Genomic DNA, 11,491 nt, shown 5'->3' with positions numbered 1-11,491 from the left:
CTTCCCCCTCCTCCGGCTTCCCGCGTTGCTCAGGAGCTGTGGAGCCCGGAGGTGGGAGCGCTGGGCTCAGAGCTTCATCTCTTGGCTGAAGAGGAGTGAAGGGCCAGGTGGGGTGTGGAGTGCCTGGGGGAGGGAGCAGCCCCTCTAAAAGCCCGCTGTTCTGGTTTTCGTAAACAAAGGAAATCTTGAAGGTTGATACGGCAAGCTTGAGCCTTGTACCCTCGCCTGGCCTTCCCGTTTGGGAGAATTGCTATGAAATGGGTGGATTGTTAACTAGACTCTTCTAGACTGGCTGCCAGGCCTGAAAGAGCTCTGGAAAGCTAAAAAGAAGTATGACCCGAAATACTTGAAGTAAAGATGCTTTGCTTGGCCAAACTTCATTCAGACTCCTGAAACCGCCTAGGCTCATCTGTGCACTACCTTGTGACACCCAGTTTTAGCAAGAACCTTGCCAAGTTAGTTTAGCTAGAACCAGCCTCCCCCGTCGCATCTAATGATCAGCTTCCTCACCTTCCACTATTCCCAGCTGGAGTCTGATCATTCGGGCCTTTTTTCAGCAAGAATCCTGCTAGGTCAGTTTGGCCAGGACCCCCCTTAACCCTGCCCTTTTCCTTTAGTGATTTTCCCTTCACTGACCCCTCCCCTGCAGATTTCCACTTGTTCAGGCAGTGTTAGGGGTGGAGCCCCGTCTCTGTTCTCCACTGAAAATTCTCATTGCAATGGTCCATGCACCTGTCTGGATGGATATTTAATAGGTGTCACTGAATTTTTTTTAAAGTAGATCTCCAACCATCATTTTTTTCTTCATGATCTTTTAAAAAATTCAACCTTAGACTACTCATCAGGAATAGATCAAGAACTTGTTGTTTTGGTTATGGGCGAGTTTGTAAAGGTCACTGCATTTCCATAATGGGCATTTCCCCAAATTATTTCAAGAGCTTTTAGATATTTTATAAAAGCTTTTTAAAATCCTAAACCAGGATAACTGTCATGGGTAATTTATAAATGGGAATATCTTTTCTTGCGATGGGGTACAAGAATTTTATGCTGTTCTTAAAGCGGAATCCCAAGTGCTGCAAACAGTGTAGTCAAAAGGGTATAGCTGCACACTCAATTCTCAAGTGCAGTTTGGAAACTGTAACCATCTCTTATGCCATATGCCTCCACCTGGTTTAACACTATCTCATTAGCATAACACTCACAGTGGGAGTTTGAAATGCTTGATTGTTCAGGAAAAATCTGAACTTTAAAGATATTTGCAGGTGTAAGCGATGGCCCTAGTTAGAGGTGAGTTAAGTAGACCGGTTTATAGAAAAAGCCAGGCTTTGGTATCAGACAGCTGGGGGCTCACATTCGCTTCTGTGCCACTTGCTGACTGACCTCAGAGAATTACTTGTCTGCCTTCCCATTTCTTTCTAGGTATAATTTGCCTAATAAAAAGAATGATGGATTTTAATTACTGGATGCAAATAAAGCACCCATTACTGTACCTGGCATTTTTTATGTGCTTGTAACTGTTGATCTTTTTTTAATTTTTATTTTAGAAAGTCTAAATGAAAAAATCAACTACATTCATGGATTACAAGAATTGTTACAATGCCAGTTATCACCAAGTTCATTTATAGATTCAACCCAGTATCGGTCAAAATTCTAGCAAGTTGTTTTATACAAACTGACAAGCTAATTCTCAAATTCTATGGAAATGCAAAGAACCGGGAATAACCAAAGCAGTTTTTTTTGTTGTTTGTTTTTTGTTTTCTGTCTTTTTGCTATTTCTTGGGCCGCTCCCGCGGCATATGGAGGTTCCCAGGCTAGGGGTCGAATCGAGCTGTAGCCACTGGCCTACGCCAGAGCCACAGCAACATGGGTTCCGAGCCACGTCTGCAACCTAACTCCACAGCTCACGGCAACGCCGGATCGTTAACCCACTGAGCAAGGGCAGGGACTGAACCCGCAACCTCATGGTTCCTAGTCAGATTCATTAACCACTGCGCCACGACGGGAACTCCCCAAAGCAGTGTTTTAAAATGAGGGCAAAATTGGAGGACTTACCCTACCTCATTTCAAGACTTATCATAAAGCTCTATAAGCATGAGAGTTTGGTCCTGAAACAGACATATAAAGTGGAATGGAACAGACTAGCAGGTCCAGAAATGGATCTGTACAATATGTACGGTCAATCGATTTTTGACGAAGATGTCTAAACAGTGTAAAGGGGAAAATTAAACCTTGACAATTAACATACTGATATTATTAGTTCAAAGCAATATACTGACTTCAAGTCTAAAGGAAGACAGGAAATGTTGACATGTGGTTTGGAAAATTAAGGTCGGAGTTCCCGTCGTGGCGCAGTGGTTAACGAATCCGACTAGGAACCATGAGGTTGCGGGTTCGATCCCTGGCCTCACTGAGTGGGTTAAGGATCTGGCGTTGCCGTGAGCTGTGGTGCAGGTTGCAGACACGGCTCGGATCCTGCCTTGCTGTGGCTCTGGCGTAGGCTGGTGGTTACGGCGTAGGCTGGTGGCTACAGCTCCAATTAGACCCCTAGCCTGGGAATCTCCATATGCCACAGGAGTGGCCCTAAAAAAAGGCAAAAAAGACAAAAATAAATAAATTAATTAATTTAAAAAAAAGAGAAAATTAAGGTCACATTTCTGGAAGCATGACAGGAACACATTATAAACAGTTACTATCTAAGCAGTCAATTTTGCTTGTAATCATTGTTAGGTTATAAATTGTGTTCCTGGCTCGTCATACAAATAAGATAGATATTAACATGTTTCATGTAAATGTATATAATTAGTGATTATATACATAGAATACATTGCGCTAATCCCAAGGATGGCATTTCAAGAAATAATATTTTGCAAAAAGCAAAGTAACAATAAATTTGTGATTTCAACATATTTCTATGTAATACTATTGATCTTGCTGGGAAATCCAAGCATTACATTGTTTGAATATTACCTATTCATGTTGGCTGCATTTTCCAGAGTTTGAATATTCACTGAAGGATATACTTTTTTGCAAAACGGACCAAATATTTTCATTGTGTAAAAAGTAAATGAACTCATAAAAAGCAGCATATGCCCTAATATCCAATCTCATAATACTTCTGGAAGCACTTTTAAAGCAGAACCAACATCAAACACTAAATAAGAGAAAATTTCTCTCATCTAGAATATTTGTCACAGAACAAAGATCAAATCTATTGGATAAAGCAATTAATGTTTTATAAGTTTTAAATTGTCATTTGAAGAATAGTTTTTTAAATATTAAATATTTTTATTTTTCATCTTTAAATTTATTTTATTTAGAATTTATTTTGCATTAATCCTTCCCTCTTTTAATGGTTTTTATTATGAAATGAGCAGGGACATATAACTGAAATATACAATCTTGTCTAATATATTGATTCATAATAATAAACCACACTTCTATTATTATCTTTTTTAAAATATAAGGAAACCTCCAGAACTGTTAGTCTAATTCTATCACAGAAAAACAACTCACTGTTTATTATTATGGTTACTTATTATATTTTAAAAGCATGTTAAAAATTGTTATGAAAAATACAAAATAACTCATGATTTCAGGAATTCCATTTTTTTTTTGCTTCCTGAATCTCAAAGATTAATTTTTATTGGGAATTTGGAAATACTACTACAATAACCAATAAGCCAAAGGAAAAAAAACCCCACAATTTTCTAAACCAGTTGTTTCTAAACAAATTGTTATTGGGAACATATCAAGCTGTTCAAAATTTAAATATTCAATCTCAGGGATGAAAACACTTGACTTTTGGTTAAATCTTATGATTTGTACCCTCACAAGGCAGAAATATTCAATGTAGATTTTATTTCAAATCTGAAACTGTCTTCTTGATGGAGAGAAGAACCAATTTTCTCTCTCCTGCTATGTAGGAATTCCCCTGTGGAAACCTGAACTGACAACCTGTTTCCAGTCCACCACTGTGAGGTTTCATCTCTTTTGCAGAATATGCCCTCTCAGCAGCAGTGTGGTTGTTCTCACCCTTTATTTAATTTGGCTCCAAGGAAAGCATGACTATTCTAGATTTTGCAGATGTAAAACTGAGATACAGAGAGTGAACAGCTTGTCAGATCTCACAAACAAGTGGCAAATTTTGGTTCTGAAATAATTTTCTAACTTTAAGGACAGTGTTATTTGAACGATTCCACTTTAAAAAATATTTAAGGTGTCCTAATGGTGATAATCATGACATGCCTAGAACTGATACTTCACTACCTCTTGATGCCTGCTGGTGTTGCAGGACCATCCCCACCGTACGATGGCCCTCTCGCCACCAACCCTTTCTGGTGAGAAACAGCTAAGTCTACTCTGCTAGCACACGGCACCACATTTTCCTTCTCGGCTCCTTCACCGGCCCCTCCAGAGACATCTGCTTCCTGTGTGGGAAGAACCAGCATTTCTGATGGGGGTGAAGGGTGTTTTTCTTTAGTCCCCATAAGACTTAAGCCATTCTGTGCAGAATTCATAAGCATGCCTCTTGCCTCACTTCAGCGTTACATCTATTCCGATTTCTTATTGAAATTTCCGTCCGTTTTTTCCTAGAATTGACACAATCAATCCTCTCCTCTAATAGGCAAAGCCTTGTTCCCAGGTCAGACTTGTATGTTTGTTTTCTCTTTTCTGAAGCTGAGTACTTTTCTGGGATGCTTCTCAGTTTCTCGTGCAATAGGTTTGCAAGCACTTTGCAAACATGTCAGAATCCTGGTAATTCCGGCTCCAACAAGGATACTTTCTTCTCTCCCACTTTGTCTGCCTCCCAGGATGAAAACAAAAGGCATAAAGATTTCTTATTCAGGGTCAAGAAGCTCTTGTTTCTGAACCAACCTTTAAAAAATATTCTTTTTTTTCCCCCTGCTTTTTAGGGCTGCACCTGCAGCACATGAAAGTTCCCAGGCTAGGGGTCGAGTTGGAGCTACAGCTGCCGGCCTACACCACAGCCACAGCAGCAACTCGGGATCCGAGCCACCTCTGCAACTAGACAACAGCTTGTGGCAATGCCAGATCCTTAATCCACTGAGCAAGGCCAGGGATTGAACCCACAACCTCATGGTTCCTAGTCGGATTCGTTTCCACTGTGCCATGATGGGAACTCATAAAAAATATTCTTGAAGGAGTCAAGCACTAAAGTAATAAGTAGTAAAAACCACCTCATATCTAATTTGTCAGACTACCCTTCTGTATTCCAGTCTGAAACTTATCAAGATGTCCTCAAATCTTCAGGGAAATGTTTTCAGTAACAGCTTCTTGACCCAAGACATTTTCACTCAGCTAGTAAAGCTGAAACTAATGCTTAAGTATCTTTACACTTCAGGCAAATTTAATTTAGCACCCCTGGAAGCACGGAGAAGTGTCCACTAGGCATCACGGGGATGTTTTATTTCTGACCGTTCCCGTGAAAGAGCAGGTGTTTGGTCATTCATTTACAATTTGAATCAGTAATATGAAGAAATTATGAAACATTTTCCATTTGATTTCTAACTTTCTTGGTATTGGGACATATGAATCATTCCTCCAAATGGACATTCCCTGGGGGTGTCTATAAAGAATAGATGACAGAAAGGCTTGGTATGTCACATCCAAATCACAAGGTTATAATACTTACTTCCTTAAATCTGACTGCAAAGTATTATGAAATTTTTTTAAGAAAAGGAAATTCTTTGGAAGAATACAAAGAAACTTTTGTTAGATAGCTTTTCTAGCTTTGCTCTCAAGACGAGTCAGTCAATTAAATGATTCAACATATATGAAATACCCATGGCAGATCTTGTGCTGAACAATGGTGAAACACCATCCCAGCCCTAAAGTCCAGTGGGGGAGACAGCCATATAAACAGGCCATTGCAACACCGTGTGAAACTTGCTATAACAGAAAAACAGAGGAAAGAGTGACTAATTCTGTTCCGTGTCTGGATGGCTTTCAGAGAATATGACATTTGAGTTGTGTTTTGAAAAATAAATAGGAGTTTACTAAATAATGAAAATGAAGAAAGCCATTAGAGGTTGAGAAAGAGGGAGAAGTAGAGGCAGCAGGAGGAACACATGCCCGGTAACTAAAGGACATGGCATGTTCAGGGAGAGTCAAAGGCTCTGAGTGCCCGAGCTCTGCCTCTCGGGCTGGGACACACAGACGCCTGGGCCTGCGTGGCAATGTGCAGGAGCTGTGCAGAGCCTCCCAATGAGCACGGCCCAGCTGCCTGGGGCTTCTTTGAGTTTATTCAATGTTATGTCAGTTTTAGTTAATAGTGATTGCAGACACTTTCTCCAGTTTATTGAGATAGAATTTAATAAGGATTTCAGACACAGAATTTAATAAGGATTTCAGACACATGAAAACAGGAGTTCCCATTGTGGTTCAGCAGGTTAGGAACCCAAAATTGCTCATGAGAAGACCTGGTCTCACTCAGTGGGTTAAGGATCCAGCATTGCCACAAGCTGCGGTGTAGGTCGCAGATGCGGCTCGGATCTGGCATTGCTGTGGCTGTGGCATAAGCCTCAGCTGCAGCTCCAATACGACTCCTAGCCTGGGAATTTCCATATGCCACAAGTGCAGCCATTAAAAGAAAAAAAATTTTAAATATGAAAACAAACATGAGCACTTTGCGGAGCAGAATGCAAAAATCTCGTGAAGACTTTGTATGAAAAAAATATATCTCAGTTGCGGAAATCTATTTCAAGCTATAACCCCTCTTACTATCAGCCTGATACCAACCTGCAATCCCTGTGGTTTCAGGCCTCTGGCTCTTAAGCGGTTCAATTGAGAAGCACTGTGCTAAAATGTGGGTTGATGGAGATAGAGGCAGGAAGTGAAGTTAGAAAAACAACTTATTATCTTCCAGATATCTTCAAGGTAACTTTCAAGGTATTTGGACAGGGTTTCATATGCCAGATTGAGAATATGTAAGCAGGGTGATAGCAGGACTGCATCTCTGTTTTGGAACACTCTATGGCATTGTGGCAAATAAATTAGAGAGGAAGAGATAGAACAAGTCACAAGACCACTCTTACAACCTAAAATAAGTCAGAGGCAGTGAAGACAACTAAGAAGAGATGGATTATTTGAGAGAGAATTTAGAAAAGGAAAATGACAGGATTTGGTGACGTCTTGACTGTGTGTGGTAGGAGTGACTCTGATTCCTAGCTTTGCAAACAAATGGACAATGGATAATATTACCTAAGGCAGAAAATAAAGAAAGAAAAAGGAAAAAAAGTTTCTGAAAGATACTTGAAATACACATTAAAGACAATAACTTGATTTTTGCTACTGCTAAGTTGTGATGCCTCTGGTACAGTAATTATTCCTTCAATATCTTTATTCACTTGTTCACTCAATATCTTTATTTAGCAGCAGCTATTAAACACCATGAACAAAGCTAGACATGTTTGGAGATATCTAAGCAGTAGTGGAAATTCAGCCTAAATGCATTAGGCTGGAGTATAGAAATGGGAGTCACTGATGTGTTAGGGGGGCCATTTAAAGCTAAGGGGAATAGATATAATGCCTCTAGGAAATCCTAAGAGTAAGTAAAGAAGAATTTTCAGGACTTCGGCCCTGGGGAAAACTAACCTTTCAAAGTCGTGGAGCCTGGGAAAAGTTTCACAAATCACAATGATAAGTCCTGCTCCTAGTTTAATTTTTTAAATGATTTGTTTAATAAAAATTATTTGCATTTTGCAAACACAAATTCTTCAGATATTGGAAAGAATGTGCATGATCTTCCTACATGTAAAATCATCTTAGGGTCATTAAATTATGAATCTATAACCCTATTGCCAATTATTTTCATTTAAATTAGGAGTAAGAAATTCAGACCAATTACAGCAGTCAATTGAATTACTTTATTATATTCTGCCAGAGTGCAAATTAGTCAGTTTTAATTATTTTTTTAAAGAAAAGGAAGGCAGGCAATAGTGTTCAGGGAGATGACCTTGACTGTATGATCCCATAGGACCCACAGCCATAGATAAAATGAGCCTCGGTGTTGCTGAGGGATTTGATCTTCTTCCCCTGAGACTGGTACTTCCAGTTTGACTCAAACTCTATACAGAAGTTATTTGGCAAGAAGATGTAACACATTAGAAGTTACATTTTGGCAAGAAGAAAATGTAACACATTAGAAGTTCTGGGACCGCAGGACACCTGATCAGCAAGATTTTCTCTCCTTCACCGGGATCAGAGGGCAGGTTCCTAGGAGGGGCCCAGGTGGCAGCTGGGGTAAAAAGGGCAGCAGCCAGAAACCTTCACGTTACCCTTCACTCCCTATTGCTAGAGACCACATCCTAGAAGCGTTCTCCTCTGGGTATGGTTGCACAGGGCGCGAGGCATGGAACAAGCCTGATAAATTTAGGGTCAGGCCTGGCGGCAGCCCTCGACATTGCACATCTCCTTCCTGGTTAGTGGGAAACTGCGGCCCTCCCTCTAGTTCAGGTTGAGTGGCGTCATCCTCAAGCAACCAATCACAAGCCTTCTCTGAAAGATACTGTTAGGGAGCGGGAACTGTATTGGGAGAGCTGCTCTGTCAATTTCAGTAGCGGACTTGCCTCTTTTCTCTTAGCAACAGATGCATCACAGCAACAGCCTGCCTGGGGAACTGCAGCTTAGGTTCCTGGGTCTTGTTTTTCTGAGAAAGGAGAGTCAAACTCCAGTCTCCAGCTCCCGAAGGAACTTTTCTCCAGAGCATTGCGAAGAGGTTTCTTTTCCTTCAGTTTAGCAGTTTCAGGTAAGGGAAGCTCTGAATCGGAAAGGAAGCTTGAAAAACAATATTTTACTCTTTCAAGGGCGTTTGGAACACTCGCTGTGCCAGCAATGTGCTAGATGAAGTGAAGACTACAAAAATGTACCAAATTTTCTCTGCTTTCAAAGAACTGCCAGCCTAGCCAGGAGACCAAAAAAAGCAACGAGAGAGCAGTTAACGACACTCTTAAGAACTTTGAGGGCAGGTACTGTTTTGCTCACAGGTTTTATATTCCCAGTGCCTATCTCAATGCCTGGCTCAGGGTGGAAAAAATAAATATGGGATGGATGGATGGATGGATGGGAAGGAAAACAGCATGATCCTGGTATAGGAGACCAAAGAAGAAAAGACTAATGTGGACTGAAGTGATTAGATGACTTCAGGACTTAAGAAAGGGCTGGAGTAAATGGAGTGAAACAGATGACCAGGGGAACACCAGCTCTTTGAAAGTAAGGACTTTGTCTTATTGCTCTAGCGCCCCCCAAGATCTGATTGCTGCTCAGTAATTTCTCTCTTCTCCACCGTGTATGTGCTGAGGCAGCTCTGCCTTTGCAGAAGCCTGGCATAATTAACTACTCTACAGCATGATTAGGAAATGTCGGGGAGAACAAAATTGTATCAGCCTCAGTGAGAAACTTATGGCGGCTTCAGAGAGTTCATGTTAGAGTTGAGCCTTTTTTTTTTTGGTCTTTTTGTCTTTTTTTTGTTGTTGTTGTTGTTGTTGCTATTTCTTGGGCCGCTCCTGCGGCATATGGAGGTTCCCAGGCTAGGGGCTGAATCGGAGCTGTAGCCACCGGCCTACGCCAGAGAGTATGAGCCTTTAAAAGTCAGATTTAAGCAGGCAGAGAAACATGGCATCATGTGGAGCAGGAGCCGTCTGGAGGGAAGAGGGCTCTCCCTCTCTGTTTGGAGAGTGGATAATATCCTAGGAGGCTGGAGTAGAACTGGAAGGGTGAATGTGGAGAGACTAAAGGTGGTTCTTACAAGTTTGGACTCTATCCTGTTTTGCAAATTCTGGTCTGCAGACCACTGGTGCGAGACTGCCTCGTGCTGGTTTTAACAATGCTGAGTCCCAAGTTCACTCAGACCTGCTAAACACAATGGGTCCAGGAAACTTGCATTTCAAAGGAATTCCACTTCTACTCTGCCGGAGGAGAATCCCTCTGTGCCTGCTAGGCATCCATATTATAGTCCCAGTATACGGGGAAGTGACTTCTTCAGATCTGCATTTTAGAAAGAGAATTCTGAAGGCCTGTCCTGTGGGTGACTGTTCTGGTTGGAACAGAGGCAGAGTGGAAAGTTAAACGTTCACAGTCTAGTCGAAGGGGAATCTGTGGACAGAAAAAGAATACATGTTTATTTTTACTAATTGCTAATTGAAATGTCTGTATTTGATAACAAACTACAGTAGTATTGGCAGAACCTGTGACTTTGTCACCAAAAAAATTAGAGCTCTTTTCATGTAACATCATAGATGTTATAGATATATTATTTATGCTCTTCTCTTCTTTAAAATTAAGGCAGTAATTGGAACCGCTGCTAGATCTTATTATTTAATGTATTAATAAAGAGGCAAGTAAATTATTATTTCATAATTTTTACGAGTTTGATAACTGTATTTCAATATAATCTATCTTCCTTGTAATGCCATGTTTTTATCTGATGCACGGGCCTCACTAGGCTGCCAAAGGTGTTCAGGGCACAAAATAGTCAGGAACTCCTGGTAGAGGAGGGTGTGTTGAGTGCCTGAACCAGAGGGTGTGGTCAGAGAGGAAGGCTTGGGATTCAGGAGCCATTTCAAAGGGAGAAGCGATGATTTAGCATCTACTTGAATATGTAAATATCTAATCTTGGAAAGGAATGGGTTAGAGGAGGAGAAAGAAGAATAGAAGACGAATCAATATTGTGGGAAGAGTTATCTCTGGTAGATAAGTCTTGGGCCCTTCTGAGAAGATGACTGAAAAGCCCAGGGGCCCTTGAAAACTTCCTCAGGATCTCTGTCCCTAGAGACTCTCTTGCCAGACTTCCAAGGTGTTAGTCTTGGATCTTATTCTAAATCTCTATTTAAAAATAAATAAATAAAAAACACTTGAGGCAAACATTATGAACCTAAAAATACCTGGGGAAGGAGTTCCCGTTGTGGCTCAGTGGTAAAGAACCCGACTAGTATCCATGAGGACGCTGGTTCAATCCCTGGCCCCACTCAGTGAGTTAAGGATCCTGAGTTGCCTGAGCAGTGCTGTAGGTCACAGATGCGGCTCAGAGCTGGTGTTGCAATGCTGTGGTGTAGGCTGGCAGCTCTGATTTGACCTCTACCCTGTATGCTGTATGCTGCAGGTTTGGCCCTAAAAAGACCAAAAAAAAAAAAAAAAAAACCCAAAAAACCTTGGGGGAAGATAGAAGAGGATAAAAAGGATGATGGCCACCTAAACGAGGTCATCTAATTGAAGAAGCCTCAGGGAAGTCATTCTTTCTCAGGAAGACTCTGCTTGAGGATAAGGTGCCACTGCCACAGGTCTTGTTAGAATTAAAGATCTCATGGCTGGGAGTAAGCCACACGTGCTACAGGTAATAAATGGGAATGTGTACAGGTGTGAGCACGACAGCAGAAGAAAGTGAAGAGAGGAGGCTGATGACTAAGTCACTGCATTGTGTCACTTGTAATTTGTGTCATTTATCCTTCCTCTGCAGTAGCTATCCTCTTGAATA

At 41.1% G+C, this 11,491-nt stretch overlaps 1 protein-coding gene across 8 annotated transcripts in view; it reads left to right on the top strand.

The window, feature by feature from the left end:
- WDR63 (WD repeat domain 63) overlaps positions 8,418-11,491 on the top strand; it is a 61,249-nt gene continuing 58,175 nt past the window's right edge. For 7 of the 8 annotated variants that reach the window (XM_021090350.1, XM_001928466.6, XM_021090352.1 and 4 more), the window contains exon 1: positions 8,418-8,767. The gene's annotated coding sequence lies outside the window, so the exon portion shown is untranslated. The other variant, XM_021090347.1, reaches the window with a different exon arrangement.

This window comes from Sus scrofa, chromosome 4 (assembly GCF_000003025.6).
Source record: "Sus scrofa isolate TJ Tabasco breed Duroc chromosome 4, Sscrofa11.1, whole genome shotgun sequence".
NCBI lineage: Eukaryota > Metazoa > Chordata > Mammalia > Artiodactyla > Suidae > Sus > Sus scrofa.
Note: the sequence above shows the minus strand (reverse complement) of the source record. Positions and strands in the feature narration are given on the sequence as shown.